The sequence below is a fragment of the Micropterus dolomieu genome, linkage group LG16 (assembly GCF_021292245.1).
Source record: "Micropterus dolomieu isolate WLL.071019.BEF.003 ecotype Adirondacks linkage group LG16, ASM2129224v1, whole genome shotgun sequence".
Taxonomy (NCBI): Eukaryota; Metazoa; Chordata; class Actinopteri; order Centrarchiformes; family Centrarchidae; genus Micropterus; species Micropterus dolomieu.
The window spans coordinates 7,646,743-7,667,847 of NC_060165.1; the positions used below are offsets into that span (position 1 = coordinate 7,646,743).

General features: G+C 40.0%; 1 long non-coding RNA gene across 1 annotated transcript; it reads right to left on the reverse strand.

Annotated features, from left to right (window-relative positions):
• Window positions 1–6,328: 6,328 nt before the first annotated feature.
• LOC123984915 lies at window positions 6,329–8,440 on the reverse strand. The gene is made up of 2 exons (XR_006828552.1): window positions 8,372–8,440; window positions 6,329–8,275 (listed from the first exon to the last, which is right to left on the reverse strand). It is a non-coding gene; the product is annotated as an uncharacterized LOC123984915 (long non-coding RNA).
• Between the last annotated feature and the right edge of the window lie 12,665 nt (window positions 8,441–21,105).

Genomic DNA, 21,105 nt, shown 5'->3' on the forward strand with positions numbered 1-21,105 from the left:
CACCTGCAGAGGGAGTCAGGCGCTCACAACTCCTTACTAGACTTGCATACACTTTATAGATTGGAAAAACCACGCTCGCTGACACACTTTTATGCACAAATCTGTCCTCACATACGCAAAGCCACATCCAGTACGGGCCCAGTGAGCATGGACACAGCTAATGAAGATGAGGACAAAGACAGAACATTGCCTGTGTGAAGTGTGTGAAACTGGGGGTAAACATCCAGATCAGTGGATCTCCTCTTGGCAGGCCTCAACTGCCTTTCTGCCACGTCCAGCCGCAAAACCACCACCCTCCTCCCCTCGTTTTAACCCAACACCTCCCTCTTAAACATCAGCCATTAGATAAACACACACTCGCACGCACACACGCACACACACAGAGTTCCATTTATTACTCTTTAAAAAGGTCACCATTTTCTCTGGCTAAGCGCCCTGCGCTATTGATAATTTTATGCATAAACAAATGGCAAATTTGTGCCACATAAATATGTATTAGCAATTAATAATGGTGGTGTGTGTGTGTGTGTGTGTGTGTGTGAGGGGACGCCAGGTGCATGCCGAGTGGGGCTGGCTGGCTGGCTGCTGGTGGAGCCACTGAGCTGGACTGGTGGCTTTATGCTGCTAGCTGGTCTCCCTCTCCACTGTGTCTGCACAATGGCCACTTAGCAGACACCAGCAGAAAAAAAAAAACACTGAGACAAGCACACATACATACATACATACATACATACATACAGTGCATCCAAATACTCTATATACACAGTTTAGAAGGCGCACACAGGCATATAGTAACAAAATGAAAACATAAACAATACACATACCATATATTACAACTGAGTAGAGTTAAATATTGAATTTAATACATTTGCATGTGAATACACATGTGCACACACACAGACAAAGACAGGGCAACATTTGTGCACAGAGGCAGGCCTGAGGAAGTGATGGCACAGCAGGCTTAATGTCCTCTCTCTCTCTCTCTCCCTCCCACCTGGACAACAATGCATCCATTACATTTCACACACCGCTGAGAGCAAAGTAGGACCAAACACAGGCTTCAGTCGTCTAGGTGCAGTAGAACTGTAAATATTTCCAGTCGGTTTCATGAGGGGAATCATGAGCAGAAATTTGCTATGGGTAAAGCAGAGGTGGTCATATCTTGAGTTTGCTTTACATTTTGAGATCTATTTTCACTAAGCAGCTTACTTCACATAAAGATGTGTTAGTTGTTTGTCAGTTTAATTATTAAACTGCGCCAAAGGTAGCTCCGTTTATATTTCTATAAAAAAGCTCAGCAAAGCGGCTGTGCGCTGCTCTTTAATGGAGGTTTCAGACGTCCATTTGCCAAACCAACCAGTTAGTCTTCATCCTTGTCTTTTCTCTCGTAAAACTGAATACAGTGTTTGAAAACACTTCTAATAAAGCCACACTTTGATGGTAGTTTCGTTAACAACCATAAAAAGCACAAATGTGACGTGACGAGGGCATGAAGAGTTCCTGAGCTGTACTGAAGTTCACCATTTATCCAGATTAGTTTGGGATGATCAGAAAAGGAGCTGGTTGTGAATTAGAGTGAATGGCTTTGGTAAATAATGTCAAAACAATGCCAGACTGTTAAAATGATGAAAGTGATAAAACCGAGATATAATGGGAGAAATTTGAATGTGGATTAGTTCATATACCATAAAACTTCAAGATTGGATTCAAAGGAAAGAATTAAGCAGATGCCAAAATGAGAACATTCCAGTGCAGTGAAAAATGTTTCACGAGGTCCAGGTTTTGCATTCGTGTGACATGACTGCTAAAAGGTTGAAGGGCAACACACAGGTGACATTTGATGCCCAAAGTGCGCACTAGACACTTCAGAAGTAAATCAATATAAATAAGCCAGTATGCCAAATGTTGTGAAATAGCCTGGACTGTTGATGTGTGCTAATGCTGGGAAATAGGACAGTATTAATTAGTATGCGGCAATGTTTTATATATTTACTGATTTAGCTGATGCTTTTTACTCAATTTACAGAGTAGGGTGTCAGTTTCTTTGGCACATCATAGCACGGTAACCTTCTGGCTGTGTGACTTTTTAAAGGTTCCCTGTGGATTTGTAAACCTCTGGTGGCGCTGTGAAGGAATGGAGAAGCAGCAAATTATTAAATACTGACAAGTGGAAACCTGATAAATACATTTGACCTCAGTTGCTTTTAGGAGAGCAAAGCCAGCAAGGGATATTTAAAAGATATTGTGCAGGAGTTTCAGAGGCCATGTGTGTGTGTACATATGTGTATATGTGTGTGTTATGTTGTCCGTCTGGCATGGTGAGAGCAGGCTGGCTCCCCCGTAGAGCTCCATCACTCTGCTTGGCTAAACACAATCACACAACCTCAACCCAACTCAAACGGCCCACTGAGAGACGGAAAGAGAGAGGGACAGGGAGAGAGAGCGGGGAGCCTACATGGATATATATGTGCGTGTGTGTGCCTGTGTGTGTGTCCTGTGTGTACTTGCAGGACAAAAGGCAGTCCCATCTGTTCCATTGTCACAGGGTCTTTAATACGGATCAGATAAACATGACATTTGGGATGAGTGGCCAAGCTCATGTTATAAACCCTGACATCAGACCCGTCTACTACCCTGTGTGTGCTTAGGCGCATGCATTCGTGTCCTCCTTTCACTACCAACATGAAAAAACAGTGGACATTTACCCTGTATGTACCTTGTGTATGTCCTTTTTACTGTGACCACTATTTCAATCATCTGTCTGAGTGTTTGTCCTTTCTGCGTGTGCACTTTCGTTGTGTGTGCCCTCAGTTGTATAACCTGCTCCCATTCTCAGAGATGCAAGGCAGGGCTGACACACTGGATCTGTAGCGGTTGTTGAAGGATTAACAGCCCATTGGCCTAATCAGAAGAGGTAATCAGACTATTCTCTATCATGACAACAATCAGCCGAGAGAGACACACATCTGCCTATTGAGCTCAGTTCTAATGCCATAATAGTGATGAAACATCTGGTCATTTGGGGCTCAATGCAATCAAGATGACGGATTGGGACAGTTGCAGATGGCAAACCTATAGTAATCTGTTTTAGGCACCAGAAATGAAGACAGAGGGATAACAATGAGCTCACAGTGAAACACCTCAGTGGAGCTGGAATACAGTTGGTATACAATTGTGTAATAACAGACTGCATCCAAAATTACCAATAGTGCTTTTAAAGCCAATGCGAAGAAACAACAAACAATATATGATTTGCTCATTTGAAACACTGTAGCTTTTTAAAGGCCAATTAGAGACTGACATTTAGTCAGAATCTCATTGTCTTTTATTCTTTCAGAATTAAGCAAACCATCGACCAACTTGAGTGCAGATGGACAGATTTCTATCTTCATCTTCATGAGGACTCACTGAATGTTTCCCAAGCTCTAACGCCAAAATGACCATCAATTTTCAGTCATTTTGTTTCAAGAAAGTGATCTCCTAGTCCTTGAGACTGTGGCAGAGCTTCACACAACTCAATGTCTTTACCCATGGAGCAGCGGATATTATTTAATTTGTCAAAATCACATGAGACTCCTGGCTCTCCTTGTTTTCTCCCTGGGGGAGATTATTGTTCATGCGCACACTGTGGAGAACAAACGCCAACATCATTATCTTTACAGGTGGATCTCAGGCAGAAATTACAGCAAGCAGTGTTTGATAGATAATTCTGTTCCTCAGAGCTCACTGTGTTATACACTGAAATACTTTCCCAATTTCCCATCTGCTGGGGGGGGAGGGGGGGGGGCTGCTGCTGCCAACACTGGCGTTATCCTGAGAACATTTCATGGCAGCAGAGAGTGCAGACAATTTGAGTTTTGAGACCTTGGTTGTCTTTTGCTCTTAACTTCTTGTTTGTTTAAAAACAATCTTCAATTTCAGTTATTGGGTCATTTCACACATGGAGTGATTAGCTGTGCTATAATTACCCATTATATGTTAGTTTTGAATGGAAAATAGTGATTGTCATTGTTGTCACCTTTTTCCTGCTATGAAACATTGATCCAATATTTTAAAGATGTGATAACATAATGTAAAAAAGACCTAACTTATCTGGAGTTTAAAAAAAAAGGGACTCAGCAACTATATAGGGTTTCCCTGGTTATGTTTCCTTTGCCCTGCCCCCTCAAACCAAAAGTGTAACCAATCACTGTTACCACATTCCACAGTGTCTGAAGCTGCAGCAGAGTGGGCCAAATTACCTGACTAAATACACACAGAAAAAGACACAAGCGTCTAGTCTAAGCGAAAACTGACCCCCACAAATAGTTACCGAATTTTTGTGTGTGTGTGTGTGTGAGATATGTGTGTTTCCTGTCTGGCTGTGTGTCTGCTCTGAGACACAGAGTCCAGTCAAACACTCCAGTGGAATAAAAGACCCATTGTTCACCAAGGTGGTCCCTGTAGGACCTCCGATCCTACACACACAAACCGAAATATACATGCACATACAATACAGTTTTTTGTAGGAGCCAGACAAACACACAGAATACACACTCACCTCTCCCTAATCATAGCTTTGTGTTAGAGGGTGGCAGTTGCACAGAGCTAAATATTTGGGTGTGGGATGTAAACGCTGGTCTGTGTAAATCAGACACACACACACACACACACACACACACACGATAGTCTGTGTAATTCAGACATAGCTACTTCCTTCCTGTGGGGTGATGATGTTTAGTCTCTCCACACCGCAATCTGAGTGGTGCATTTGATCTCATCCACTTCCTGTTTAGGAGCACTCCGACCCCTCCTGGCTCCGATCTGGGATCAGCCTTCATCTTCAGAGAGATTCGTGTGTACCACATGTAGGAGGGCTGGTGACTAGTCTGAGATCAGATCTGTTGGCCGAGGGCCTGATTCATCCCAACAGTCTGCGTCATTTGGCTAATGGGACCACACTGTGATGAATGAACTGCTGTCCTGTAGCAAACTGTTGCATCACTGTGAGCACTGTATTTTTTTCTGTCACGTACAGATGGTAATTTTATTTTTTCAGAGTGCATACTCGTGTGATTCTTGCCCAGAATCAAATCCAGCCTTGCTGATTTTTCGAGCATCACCAGAACTATCAAATGGACCCTAAACATAGCTAAACACAAAAGACAGCGTGAACAACCTCTTACAGAAAGTGTACACACCCAAAAAATGTTTCATAGTTTGCATGTGTATATGGTGTGAATGTGTTAGAAGCTACTGGGCATAAAAGGGAACATGAGAATACCCTGATACATCAGGACTTCATTTGCAATATGAGCATTTTTAGTGCAAGGCCATTTTGCTTTTAGTGCATTAAATCAGTTGTTGTGTGAGGGCATTTAGGGAAAGAAATAAGATATTCACATATTCAGAGGCATTATGAGATATTCTATTGTGTGGTCAACTCAAACTGAAGTTTGTAGGAAATGGCTACAGTATGTTGCTTTTACTGAATAGTCATTCACTATTACAACAGCAGTCTAACAGTAGTTAATGATTATACATCCTATTACTTATATTATATACTAAAACTTTTCACAAAGTCTACAGAGGAGATGAATCCAAGTAACAGTTGAAATATCATGCGGATTTCCACCTGTCAAATGTAATCTGCAGTCAGACAATTCCAGCCCAGTGCCGCTATGAATTACGCGCACTTGGACGATTCAGTTCCTCGTGACTTGAATCCAGTGCCAAAGTTCCATCCCAACACAATAAGCAGTGCGCTCTTTATGTAGTGAAGAGGAAAGGCTGGGCCGGCTATTCTAGAAAATAACTGGTTTGTGCGAAGCGTCGTCCAACCAGAAGGCAATAGTTGCTTATAGTTGTTCCGAACGGCCACACTCAAATGCAAGATGACAAGCTAATCGTCTGGGAATAACAGCACAAACCTTCGGACAGTTTCCACTCAAAGTGACAAAAGTAGCTGCGTTGAGACTAATATGTATCATTATTAACCTTAAAAAGCGATTAAACGCATGAGGATATTTGTTATTGTGATGCAGTAAGTGCTTTATTGTTAAATTAACAATAAATAAATGGAAAGATATATAAAAATATAACATTTGAGACCTGTGCACTAGCACTATCTTTCTATACAACAGTAACACCACATACATGGTGTATTGTTTTAACAATCGGTCTGTCTGATGGAACCCTCCTGTAAACCTCTTGATTTCCAGACCAAACAAAAGCCTTTGTACAGACAGAAGCTTGCAACCACTTCAATACAACTGCCCACTGGACAGCTTATTCATCTAACTGAGGCCTTGGCCCCAGGAGAGGAAAAAAAAACAAAAAACAGATCACATAGTTAAGACAGTTACCGGTTAGATGCCACAGGCCCTTTTATTTAAGATATGAAGAGCAGGAAATCTTCAGATTACACAGTGTAACTTTAGTCAGAAATGCATGTACAAAAAAAGCTATTGTACAAATGTATAAATATTGTATAAATGTAATATATTTACCATAACTGTTAAATTAAGAGTGAGATAAATTAAGGGTGGTTTATTAAGGGAAACTCAAGAGTCATATGACACAAGTGTGGGAATAATTTCACGTAAAGATGATCGGTACACTATGCCCATATTTAATCATTACTTTTTTGTCTGCTTAATGTTCAGCAAGAGTTCTTAAAGCCCTGTATGCTGTATGAAAATCTATGTTACTAATTGGATTCAATGGTTTGACCTATTGGTAAAAAGTGGTCATTTATGAGAACAATGTAAAGGCGGTAGTTAAAAACACCATAGAAATCACACTACCCACCCCTTATTACCACTCTCCTGTCCTAAAATAAAAAAGATGTTAAGAATGAGATACTCTTTCAGAAGAAAGGGGAAGCAGAGAGGGACATGTCACAAAGAAAAGCCCTCAAAAGAAGAGGAAGGAATTGATGACAAGACATGAAAATGTGATTTTGCTAAAGTTGTGCTTCTGAGAAATGACACCAAATGTCCCACAGAAAAAGACATTCACACCAGTGGTTTTTGTGGTGCTCTCTATAAACACACACAGGCCCCACAGCATGACACAACTGCTTCTTTTGACACTGTAAACCAGGAGTTTGAGAAAAGGAAACACCTTTAAGTTTCAGCATTGGATTCTGATATTTCTACGCATTTTGGTCTGTGGGTGTACACCATCTTTGATATAAACCAGACAGACAATCACCGTGGAGGAGGTCAATTGTGGGAAGCACTTGTTTGTACTCGCTAGACTGTACTGTTTGTATTTGAGTTTGCTTTTGACAGCTGTGGGCTGACACACGCATTTACTGCAGGGTTCAGTGAGAGCACTCGGAGCACAAACTATGGATTTGTGGAGCCCAGGACGCACTGCGGATTTGCCCTTTTGACCCAATCACTGAGAGTTATATTTTTTTTGTATAACTTCTACATCTTCTGCTTTAGGCAAAAAGGAAGAAAACAGGAGGGGAGAAAATATGGGGGAATAGAGCAGCAAAGAGTTGCCAGAGCCCCACCTTCTACACAGTCAAAATTTCCCATTATCCAACACTTTGAGTCAGGACTTCCATAAAAAAGATTTCCATAAAATGTGAAGCAGATAAATATCGTCCCCAAAAGATGAATCTTAATGTTTCTGCAGACTTCCTGACCTTCCCCTGTAACACTACCACCAGCCTAAAAAATCTGACTAATATCCCAGAAACATCAGGTTCTAACGAGCATGTTGCCATGACATTCATGCTCTGCAAAGGGGGAACCCTTTCATTTTTGGTTCACGAAGTACTTAGAATTGATAGTTTCCCGTAGATATTCAAGGTCACCAGAAGACAAACCCTGAAGATTTTGATGACACCCCTGACTTCGCATCTAGTACCACCAGGCAACTGTCACTGCTAGAGGTGTTCACTACAAATGCAATCACCAAACATTCAAAGTGAACTATCTATACTGATCACCATGGCCACAGACACAATCAGTAGCTTTTAGCAGTGGCGCTCCACTAACTGTGATCCACAGCATGTTACTTCCTCATTAAAAGCTTATTGAAGGACCACAAGACCCACAGAAACAGCCATGAAGTGAGCATTCTGTTGCGAATAGTAGTGGAAAGTACCTAGTTGCTAGGTTCTCATCTTTTACAGTAATGATGTGCAGCATTAAGCTTGAAACAAACCAGGTGTGGCTTGATCCCAGCATCAAATGGTCTCTTTCTAGAATAGTGGCTGTCACTTCCGGAGCTCTGGACAGTCTGGGTTGCTTGTTTTCTCTTCTGGGATCTGGCAACCCTGAAGAACAGAAGCAAGATTTGTGAGGAAACATCAACAGTGCAAAAAGAAGGAAAGGACGTCTTGTGTTGTGCATCCTCTGCTCCTACCACCTACCTGTTGCACATTTCCCTTCTGGCAGTCATAAGACACACATGGACACACTCACTTCACCCCACAGAGCTGTGACAGGGAGGAGAAAGGAGAAGGAAGGTTGATAAAAAAAAAGACTTAGGGCTGTCTTGGATTTGACAGGGTGAGTAAAACACACCAAGCACAGATCCTCCTCCTTGTGTCCACACAAACACGTACACTCACTGATGTCTCTATTCATTTAGACTGTCACACTCACACACCCCCAAGAGATCTCACTTCCTCTGTCAGCCAGCTAAATTACAGCTCTCCTTCTTATCCATCTCTCTTTTCCTTTCTTTCTGTCTCTCTCACCTCTGCCTGAGAGACAGACAGCAACAAAGACACGTTTGGCGTGTTGTCACTCTCTCACTAACCCTATGGCTTCAACACAAAACCAGTGTCTGAAGACGTCTTAGAGGATGTCCCAGATGTGCTGCTTAATGTGATTAAATGTTCCAAGTAAAACGCATTACATTAGGGAGAGAAATATCATTTGTGTGGGGTTTTGTGGGCCAGTGTCCTGGTCTGCCCTCTGAGAACAAAGGACTGTCTTATGGTTCTGCTGGCTCCCACTTAGGGATACAAGGATTACCGGTTTAACAATAAACCATGGTAAAATTCTCGACGGTTATTATTACCATACACATTTTAATTACCATGATAACCGGGTTGGGTTACTGCGCTATTATAAACTCATGCATGCGCACTTGCTTCTGGGACAGTCTCCTAGAAACAAGCGCATGCGCAGTATGCAACATGAGTTTGTTTGGGTCAATGACACCACGGCAGAAGACAGCGCTGCAGTACATTTTAATCTTTTTCTGAACATTTTAACAAAAACGTGATAATACTGCTAACCATGATAATTTTGGTCACTATAATCATTATATGAAATTTTCATACCGTTTCATCCCTACCCTCTCTAAGACAGCTCAGCTGGTTCGACTGCTTGAACGTATCATTGTGGACAATGAGCCCAGAACCCACCTGACTAGGGCTGAACAATTTGGGGGAAAAAAATCTAATTGCGATTTTTCTGCCAGATATTGCGATTATGATTCAATTTGATTCAATTATTAATAAAAAAAAAGTTTAGCTAAAGTTCGATATTCACTGCCAGTCTAGTTTTGACAGAAGCCGCATCAAGCAGCACAGAGCAGATGAACCGGGCAGGAAGTCAGACACAGAACAGCAGAGAGAATCCAGTCGATTTTCAAAATAAAAAAACAAAACGCTCCCCTGCTGAAACACTTAAGTGTGAGTTGATGCTGGACAAAATTGCGGCTCAGTCGCTGCCTGTGTCAGTTCGGGTGGCGCCTTGACCCCACATTTTCTTCTAGTTTTGTTTGTTGTTGTAAATATACACGCCCTGTGCCCACTCTGACTGGTTAGTAGATCTGTCACACAAGGATGACAACAAAATGAACTTGTAATTTTTCATGACTATTTAAACCTGCTCAGATCGCCGTCTTCACGATTAGCCAATCGTGTTCTTTCAAATCGCAATTTCAATTTGAAAACGATTAATCGTTCAGCCCTACACCTGACTCTCACAATTTAGCCAAAATGGCAACAATGACTTGCCTAGCAGTCTATGCTAAATATAATGAAGGCATTTAATTGTGTCATTAGGGAGGGAACCTATATTGGAAACTAAAAGTGAAATTATTAGTGCATGCCCGTGTTTCTACATAAGTGTCGTGGAATTTGCATGCAAAATCTCCGTCAACATGCCATCATGTCAACAGTGAGTAGCTATTTAGTCTACAGCCGTGATAGCAGCTCTGTGAGACTGTATTTAGGCACAGCAGTGCATTGAGCTGCATGGTAACATCAACAGTACTGTCATTAACTACAATTTGCTAATTAGCGTTAGACACAAAGTACAGCAGGGGCTGATGGCAATGTCATTAGTTTTGAAGGTATCTGGTTATGAACCAAAGTGTTGGCTGAATATCTGTAGCACATTTCATGGCAATCCATCCAATGGTTTTAGAGATTTCATTCAAAAGTACAAATGTCAACCTCATGGTGGAGCCAGGGGAAAACCCAAGGGATAACCAAAGTTATAAGGATGCATCAACTGGGAACCATAAATGTCTGTACCAACTTTGGTGATGCTTTTCAGTTATGCTTTTCCATTTGTCTGACTTTACAGATATGCTTTAATTTCAATCAATAGGGTACTGCTGTTCATAAGTACATATCACGTCCATCCAGAATGATTCTGCCAGCACAGCAGAACTGTGGCTGGCCAGATCCAGTGGCTGCTGTGCTGCTTTCACTACACAGCCGAAACAGACAATGTTATTCACATGATGCTTCTTTAAGATACAATTTATAATAATTCACTGAAGCTATAGTTTATAATAGAATAAATAATTAGGCCACTGATGTTTAATTTACACTGATGTAGAAAAAACAAGAGAAGTGAATAAAGTCAAATCAGATCTGATTAAAGCCAAAAGGTAATTAAGAGAAACAAAAGCCGGAGCTAACTGGACCTGTTGTGCCCAATCAGGCTCAGGCTGAGAATCAAAGCTCTGGGACAAATTCAGATAAACTGACAGATCAAACAAGATTAAATTAAATACATCAAATTTATTCAAACATAAAAAGATATCCACAGTTTAACAGGACATTCATTCCTAAAGAAAACAGACCAATGGTGTGATCTGTTTTAATCACTTAATGGGCAAACCCCAAAAAATTTACTGAATTTTAAAAGGGTAGAAATACTTCAACTGCACATATATTTATTTGATTCCCTCTATCTCTCTCTCACACACACACATAGATACGCACACACCAACAGAGCACATCACACCCAGAAGTGGAACAAGAGCTTTAATTCTATCTCAGCATGGAAACAAACGCTATTCAGAAGAGATTAATTCCACAGGAGGATTATTCTCCACATTAGCAATAATAGCAAGTAGAATGGAGAATGGTGAACAACATTTGATCTCACAAACATCTAGCTAATCCCAGGAGTAACACATGTTGGTGTTCAAAAGACAACCATATGTGCGCGTACATGCTTCACCTATGAGTTTATGCCTTTGTATTCTGTGTGAGTTACATGTGTTTGTATACCCTACCTGCTCTAAGTGTGTGTTTGTTGAGGGTATGTGAATGCTGATAAACTCCCGTAGGCCAGAAAAGCAGCTGTGCCCCCTGGCCTCTTCCTGACAGTGATAACATTGATGTCAGTTTTGCTACCGTTTATCGTTGACTGACATATCGAGTTCATGAAAGAGCTTCCACTCAATGTTGTAAATGTGCAGGGTCAGCCAGGATAGTCCCCTGTCACGCAGGAAGTGATGTGATATACATTTCTGGTAGAAGCCGCAACAATTCATTTAGTTCTGAGCTAAAAAGAACAAGAGCAAAGTAGTTAGAATGAATGACAACAGATGATAGAGCTACAGAGAGTCAAAATAGCACGAGCTATAGAAACTTCATCAGAAAATCAGTGAAAGAGGACTTCCCTCCCCTACTGCTTGATTGACAGGTGATTACTGAGAAGGCACAGACCAGACCGAGATTCAAAATTACACTTTAACTCATCGTTTCTACTGAACAAACATGTCTCTCTTCTATAGCTAAGCTGAAGCTGTTGTCACAAATCATCTCCCCATATCACCTGTTTTGAAGCGCCTTTTTTCCCCCAATTGTAATTTTACATCACAGATTATCACAAGTTTTCAATCAGTCTGGCTGTCAAGTAAACACATGGGCTTACAATAAATTAATTTACGCTGACGCTTTTATTCAAAGCAACTTTTAATTGCTGTATATGTCAGAGGCTGCGTGCCTCTGGATGTGGTTAACTGTCTTGCTCAGGGACACATTGATGGATGTGTCACAGTGGGAATTGAACACTGGTCTCCCACACCAAAGGCACGTGTCTTTTCCACTGCCCCATCATCACCCCCCAAAACAAATGGTACAGACAAAGCCAAAGGAAGGACATTGTTGGCGAAACGTCAGCTAATGGAATAAAGTTTACACTGCACACCCGTCATTCTAGAGGGCCGGTCCTTTTTTTGCCAGTTACTGTATTATACTTGTCTACCTTACATTTAACTATTTCAAATTTGAACTACAAGCTGTAGACCCTGTCTCTTACGGACTCTAAGAGGGAACAAATCCACATTAGATTCTTGAAGAACTATAGCTTAATGAATGTAACAAGAGTAACTAGCAATCATTTTCATTATCGATTCATTTATCAAATATTTTCTCAATTCATCGTTTTGTTCTATAGAAGAAATACAAAAATAATGAAAAATGGCCATTACAGTTTCCTAAAACCAAAAGGTGACACCTTCAAAAAGCCTGTTTCTTCAGACAAAGTGTCTAAAACCCAAAGAGATTCAATTAACTATAATGTAAGACAAAATCCGCAAAGCCTCACAATGGAGAAGCTGAATCAAGGTCATGTTTAGTATTTTTGCTTGGAAAATGACATTAACAGTTATTTTACCGTCAAAATAGTTGCAGATAAATGTTCTGCAGATAAATGTTCTAGCAATCAACTGATCAATTAACAGAGTAATAATTTCGGTAGCACTTTATAATAACTACACACTATAAAGCATTAGTTAAGTATTAGTAAATACGGAATTCATCATTTATAAAGCATTGTTCATACATTAATACACATTAGTAAGTCATTCATAAACACAGTTATAAATGTTTTATTCTTTGTTATCAACACACTATGAAGCAGTTGTTAAGTATTAGTACACTGTAAAAAAAGTTTGTAGAATTTACGGTAAAAAACTGTCAAATAGCAACAGTAAAAGACCATAAAATTCAAAATAGGACTTCACCGTAGCAGATACAATGAATTACCCTAAATCAAGAAACAGTACATTACTGTAATTGTCACTGTCATAATATGTCGAAAAAAACACACGTTTTTATTGTTAAAATATAACATTTTGGTAAAATGAATGAGAAAATACCGTAATGCCATAAGTAATTAATAACCTTAAAATAAACGGTATCATTCTGTCTAAATTACAGATTTAGCTGATGTGTACAAATGTAAATCAGATGATGCAGGCTTATCTTTCAGCAGGATCAGTGGGTCAACCTGTCTTGCAAGCTAAAGGAGATTCTCCATTTTACTCTGTACTATACAGTAAAGTCATTCAAGACGCAGTCAGACAATTTGGCTTTACTGAGACCAACACAAAGGTCACAGTAGAAACACTGTATAAGGGAACTTCATACAAGAAAGGACACTTCCTTGTCACAGGGAACATTGACTCCATGGAGTTTGGTGAACTAGTGCTTATTCTGATAAAAAAAAATGACACTGTTCATTTTCTGGTATCAATGTACAAAGCAGAATTCCTTCCTCAGTACCATCTGTACTCAGTTAGGAAAGACAATGAAAAGATGCAGTGTCTGAACATCAGTGACGAGAGATTTCTATCCATTGCCATCTTACATGAAGGATGGATACCAAATGGTTCCATTGAAGCACAGTGTGCTGTCTCACTAATGAATGTCTTGGGCTGTCCTGGGGTTAATTGAGCTTTATTCACTCTTTCATACTCAGAAATGGATGATTCTGAGCAAAGCAACATACGCAGTGCCATTACTAAGGTGTTGCCAGACCTCCCAGCCTCAATTCTCAATCTTGTAGAGGAGACACTACAGTCGTTGGGGGTGGAGACCACTGAGGATTTTCACTTCATTCAGGAAGCTGATCTGCTGTCAGTCCTGAGACCAATTCAAGCACGAAAATTGGTGACTGCCTGGAAAGAAACTAGTAAGTACATTCCAACAAAAAATATTTAAGTACAACAAACATTCAATACGTCTTGTGAAATTTAATAATTTTTGTTTTACAGCACCAAGTACTGAAGTCCATAGCCAGTCATCATTAACATCTCCAGCTTCTTCTAGCCCGTCCTCACTATCTCCCTCCCCTTTGCCCACCTTCATGGCTTCAAACTGGGTCGATAGCTTTCAGATTCCATGGAAAAAGTTTCCTGAAGCCTTGATGCAGTGTTTGGAGAGAGGGAAAAGTCCAAGCCCACGATTACGGAGAGAAATGATCCGGATTGTTGCCTCTAAAATGATGAATGCCTGTGCTTCTCCCAGTAAACAAGCCTCTACAGATGTTGCCAGAAAAATTGTTGCCAAGTATCCACAATCCTTACAAGATGTCATAGGGGGTGATGTGGTGGGACCAGGATATCATTCACTGGTCAAGCAGTTACAGACCCGAATCGAAAATGTTAGGCGGTCTTCAGCACCAAAAATAATGAAGCGCAAACGGGGAGGAGATGAGTATGACAGATGAAATCCCAGCAGAACAAAGAGCAGCTGTTCAGAACACATACGGTTGCATAAATTGGGACATGAAATTGTCACAATTGCTGTCATAAAGCTGAAAATTCTGAGAGGAAAGTTGGAGGGCTGCTCAGAAGATCTCAAGGATATGGTGCTACTTCTTCTCACCTATTTTGATGAAAAAGAGGAGAACCTCTTTCACTATGTAGAAGAAACATGTCTGGCAAACGAAGTGAACGTGGAAAGCTTGCCTCCGATACCATACCATGTTTGGATCAATGCAGAACACCACATGTGCACCTGTGCATTCTGTTCGTGTTTTTCATTAAAACTATTTTATCAGCTAAAAATGAGGATGTTTGCTTGCCCAGGTCCACTTCCAGCACTCGTCGCCACAGGGAATGACCTGACAGGTCAAACTACACCAATGGCGGAGAAAATGCACCTAGATGAGGAAGAACCACAACTAGCACGTGTTAAGACCACATTCGGATAGTTATTACTGGTGTGCAGTGAATTGTTTTCTAACTGTATCTTCTTTGCAGGAACCTCCTGCTATGCCTCAAGGCAGTTCATGCTCATTGTTGACGGCAAGGTTGTGAATGACCACATCCCCACCTTCATCTCAGCCATCTGTTTGATGTTTGGATGCTACTACTGTTTCAATATCCACTACCCTGTGGAACTAGGCTCCACACTGGAGTTTCTTCAGAGGTAAAGACATTTTCTTTTTATTTCCTCCTTTAGACAAATCACTGTACAAAGTGGCTAATTCTGAATTCTGGTGTTCACAAAGGTGCTTCTTCCTCATCAATCCAGAGAAGGGCACAAAAATTGAGTCAAAGAAAAATAAGAAGCAGCTGTCAGTAAACCCAAGAGTCCTCACCCTCATCGCAGATCTCTCGGATCATGAGTGGAGGGAGACATGTTAAAGATGGACTGAATCCAACTAAAGAGTTGAGAGTTGAGTCTTACACAGCAGTAGCTGTGTAAACTGGATACATTTAAATGTTTACTGTTCTGAATGTCACTGGTTTTCTATGCTGTTTTAAGTAAGTTTAAGTGTTTTTAATAAGCAGTGTTTCATTCCTGTTAAATGAATGTGAACTGGCAAATTTTAAATTTTGTTGCACTTACTAATGCCTAATTTTTACCTGAACAATTGGGTCAAGGCAACAGCCATTTATTTTGTATTTTTTGTTAGAGGCTGTACTTTCAGTTATGTCACTGAATTTGAGGTGGGGACTGATTTTGATAATAATAATAACTAATAACTAATTCATTTGAAATCATCTGTGATACTAGCACAGTGTTTAAGTTAAATAAACTGTCTCTGCAGAACATTTGAGCCTTTGTTTCAGTGCTTTTGACACTTCAGAGTAGTTTGAATCCTGGTGGCATTGCTAAGGTCTAAGAATATTTTTTAAGGTAAGAAAACTAAACACATATCTAACAATCTGAGACACAACATTAATTAATTATATGTACTCTGCTCTTGTATACATTTTCTTTGTCTGATCCATTTAAATGCCAAAAGCAAGCTGTGTTTTCAACTTTTAAATTTTATAATTGTTTTGCATTTCTGCTTTATTGGACACTGGCAGGAGAGATAGTAAACACAGTGGAGATAGGTGGGAGGATATGCAGCAAAGGCCCCAAGCTAGAATCTAACAATGGCCACTGCGATAACAATATGTGGTAAGTCTTCTACCAGGTGACCCACTTGCCCAGCTCAGCCGTCTGTTTCAGAGTTTGAATTTAGAGGATAAGAGAGACGATGTTTATTCTCCTGTCTTCTTTTAAGTCCATATTCTTTCTTTCAGGTCGCATTACATCTGCCAATATGTATGTGACATGGACCTCATTAACCTCAAGGATAAATACTAGTAAGTGGTTGTGCAGTTTGATGTACGTTAATTTAGTAACAGGAGGTTTTGGAGTCATCTATTTTTTAGCACTGTTTAGCCATTTCATATTAAATGTGTGTATGCAATTGTTAACGTTATGCACTGCATTAATCTAGTCATTGCATTATCTCATGTGATTTCAACTTCTTATCAGTCTCAGCCATCCAAGTCCATTTCTTCTGTTGTTTTGGGTAATTTAAATATTTGATCACTGAAAAAAAATAATACTTCATTTATAAATAGTGAACCAATCATATATGAAGTAAGAAAATACAATTATTAAGTAAATTATTAAGTTCTAAATGCAACCTTAGTTAATGGGACAAAAGGATAAAAAAAAAAAAAAAAAAACACGAACGTTTAAATATTCAAGATGCACTAGAAAAAAAATTAAAAGCAAGACAAGAAAACTCACATCTTAATTAGGTCATCTTGTTGCGTCCCGTTCCTCTGCAATGCTTTAATGGCACCTGACTGGAGAATTAGCGCATTACTCACACTTTCTTTTGTTAATTTGAAAACTGAAGTACAATTAAAATGTCGTTTTCATAATTTTGGATGGAGGCTTAAATACAAACACTAGCAGTGGACCCTATTTTCTCATGACGAGGCATAATTGCCCGCAAGGATTAAGTTGCAGCCCCGTTTCACTTCTGCTGACTGTAGCACGCTCACTCAGTACAGGACCAATCAGTTAGATACACATAAAAACATGGGGATATAGGGTCTAGGTTTACAAATACCGGACTTACCTTTAAAAGCTTTAAGATACAGACTTACACTGACTCATGTTATGCGATCAACACCTCTCTCTCTGCCTCTCATTCATTCTCACGCGCGCACCCCCCCCCAGTGCACAAATTCTCTGGAGCCCACTTAACATGAGTGGCTTCTGTCTTCATCAGCTCGTCCCTGAGACTAAAACACATACACATGAACTCTCATGCACAAAGAAACAAATAAGACTTCTCATTACTTGAACTCCATTTTTTCACTTTGGCTCGCTCTCTCCCTCTCATTGTCTCTCACTCTGTAATGAGAAGCTGGCTGCCATTTAGAGTGGTTGTTTGGTGCTCATTTCAAATGCTTTCCCACTCTAATGAGGGTCAGACTGCTTGAGTTCCTCCAGGTGAATGCTGTCCATAAACTACAGCAAAAAACTTTTTTTATTATTATTATATATTTATATATTTTATCCATTTATTTTACACCCAGGACAAACTTATAATTTAACAACTTGAAACAAGATAGAAGAATCACCAAAGACATTACAATGGAGCTACATGAGGTATTTTAAGAATGAATAAGTCATTACAGTACAAATGTCCCGCACAACCTCTGGTCCTCCCTGTTGCACAGATGATGTTGCTGCTCATGTAACCTCACATCATCTTTGTTTCTGACTTTGGCTGTTGTGAAGAGCACACACACTTCTTAACCCTTCACCCACTCCACCATCTGTGAGAAAAGCATCCGCTCATTTTGTTTTCTTCTGCAAAGTGGAAAGATTTCCGGCTTGAAATGTAAGCATTCTCACCATCATACCATGCAACACACGAGCACATATTATACTGTATACATACACACACACACACACACACACACACACACACACTTCTTTGAGATCTATCTGCACTTCTTTTGGTTTTCCATAGAACAAAAGTGAATTCCTGCGCACACTTGTACCTCTGTAATGATTTATTAAAAAAAGGTTCATGTTTCAGCTTGCTCAAAACAATAAATCAGTGCGCATTTTGCAACCATTTTTAGAAACAGTGCAAGTATAACTACTCACGTGTGCGACCTGCAAATTTGACATTTTTTTCCATTTTTATTTCATGTTGAAAAATGAGGAGGTGTCGAGTCTGCCCCGGAAGATTTCCGTTTTGGCCTGCCGTTAGTTGATATTAGTTTATTTTCAACTTACAGCAATACAGCGATAATATGGCTAAGTTTTTGTAATACAGCACACAGGAAGATCCAAGCATTCACCATTAGTATTAGACCATTAGTAAATCGGTGTTAAGAACTTCCGCACAGCTGTCCACATGTATAAGTGCTTGTGTGTGTTTGTGTCCGCCTGAGTTCTCTCTTGGATCTGTATATTCCTCTGTATTTTAAGATATTGCTCACAATCGGCCACAGTATCAACAGCATGCCCAACCACAAGGCTGCATAGATTTATGGAAGTGGAAACGCTCGTGGATAATTTGTATGTGGAGAACCGCTAAGTAAACCATCTCGGTCGGTAGCATATATCTACATAACACCGGTACAACTATTGTATTTTCTTTATAGGATATAGAAAACATGAAAATATATCTTCTAGAAATTACTGAAAGATAGATGCTTTCTGGATACCAGTGACTGAACATTGTAATCAATGTTTTTTTGTGCACTATATGAGTGCCTTTTGGACTAAGATGTTTATTTTTGGTCATAAGTTGTGAGCGTGTAAAACATGTTCACGAGCAAATTATGTTACTCCACACATGCAAAAATTAAACTTCCCACACGCACGATAAAGTACTCACACACAAATTCAGCAACCGAGAGTTGTATATGTAGCTGCGAGCGTGCGCCTGGCATGTCGTCTATTATCTCCCAGTGTACTTGTCTCAAAGTTTCTCTGATGTTTCCCCCTAAGCCCTTTTGGTGTCAAAAATAAAGTGCTATAAAATTTGATCCATCACTATTATTATTACTTTATTAATTTTCACTGCTTACACTACAACTTACTACAGCTCTGCTTCAGCAATGGGCTCATCTGTGTCATGTACATTGACGTGGTGTGTAGTCCTGTTAGGGAACAACAAACCTCTGTTCAATAAAAATATATAATCATGTTGATGAATGTTCTGTCCTATTACACCAATCTTTCCAATTTGGGGTTCTAACAACTATATATTCCTTTACAGGCCAGAATCTGAGGACCGTGGACAACATCCAGACTACAGTGTTTCCATGCACCATACATGGCTGATCTTCTAGACCCAGTACAGAGTAACAGACAGTTCAGTCAGGCAGCATTCAAACAGTTTGTAGTGTGGCAGTGTGGAGCACTAGGACGGGCTCACAGAGTCGTGAAACTGAGTTGGAGTTTCTGGAAGATACGCAACGGTTATCCTGATCCACCAGGACAATACAGAGGTTTAATCCTAGCAGCGTGTAAGATGTAATGTCACTAACTGACACACAGATAATTCCATCCACTGTGTAGATGAATACGTGTACATTGTTTTATTCCCTGGAGGGTAGAGAAAATACAAAGGCTATTTTTCCCTGTTCTGGATATTTTCATATTTTCTTTTTTAAATAAAACATTAAAAATGATAAATGCCTTTTCTTTACACTTGCAGCAAAAACAATCAAACAACTACATTTATGTCTTATGTCTCCAATAATGACATCCAAATATGGTATAACACTTTAAACACACATTATATACTACTAAAACTACAACCTATATCACAAATAGATCATTTTTAAACATCATTAAAAATAAGTATATACAGGAAGAAAGACAAGTCCAGAGGTATCTTGACTTATTATGAAGACAGTTCAGATTTTACTCATAGCATTGTATCGTTGCTGTGGAGACGATTTACAGTGAGGAAAATAAGTATTTGAACACCCTGCTATTTTGCAAGTTCTCCCACTTAGAAATCATGGAGGGGTCTGAAATTGTCATCGTAGGTGCATGTCCACTGTGAGAGACATAATCTAAAAAAAAAAATCCAGAAATCACAATGTATGATTTTTTTACTATTTATTTGTATGATACAGCTGCAAATAAGTATTTGAACACCTGTCTATCAACTACAATTCTGACTCTCAAAGACCTGTTAGTCTGCCTTCAAAATGTCCACCTCCACTCCATTTATTATCCTAAATTAGATGCACCTGTTTGAGGTAGTTAGCTGCACAAAGACACCTGTCCACCCCATACAATCAGTAAGAATCCAACTACTAACATGGCCAAGACCAAAGAGCTGTCCAAAGACACTAGAGACAAAATTGTACACCTCCACAAGGCTAGAAAGGGCTACGGGGAAATTGCCAAGCAGCTTGGTGAAAAAAGGTCCACTGTTGGAGCAATCATTAGAAAATGGAAGAAGCTAAACATGACAATGTCAGTCTCCCTCGGACTGGGGCTCCATGCAAGATCTCACCTCGTGGGGTCTCAATGATCCTAAGAAAGGTGAGAAATCAGCCCAGAACTACACGGGAGGAGCTGGTCAATGACCTGAAAAGAAATCATGCATGGCACGGAAGGTTCCCCTGCTTAAACCAGCACATGTCAAGGCCCGTCTTCAGTTTGCCAAAGACCATTTGGATGATCCAGAGGAGTCATGGGAGAAAGTCATGTGGTCAGATGAGACCAAAATAAAACTTTTTGGTCATAATTCCACTAACCGTGTTTGGAGGAAGAAGAATGATGAGTACCATCCCAAGAACACCATCCCTACTGTGAAGCATGGGGGTGGTAGCATC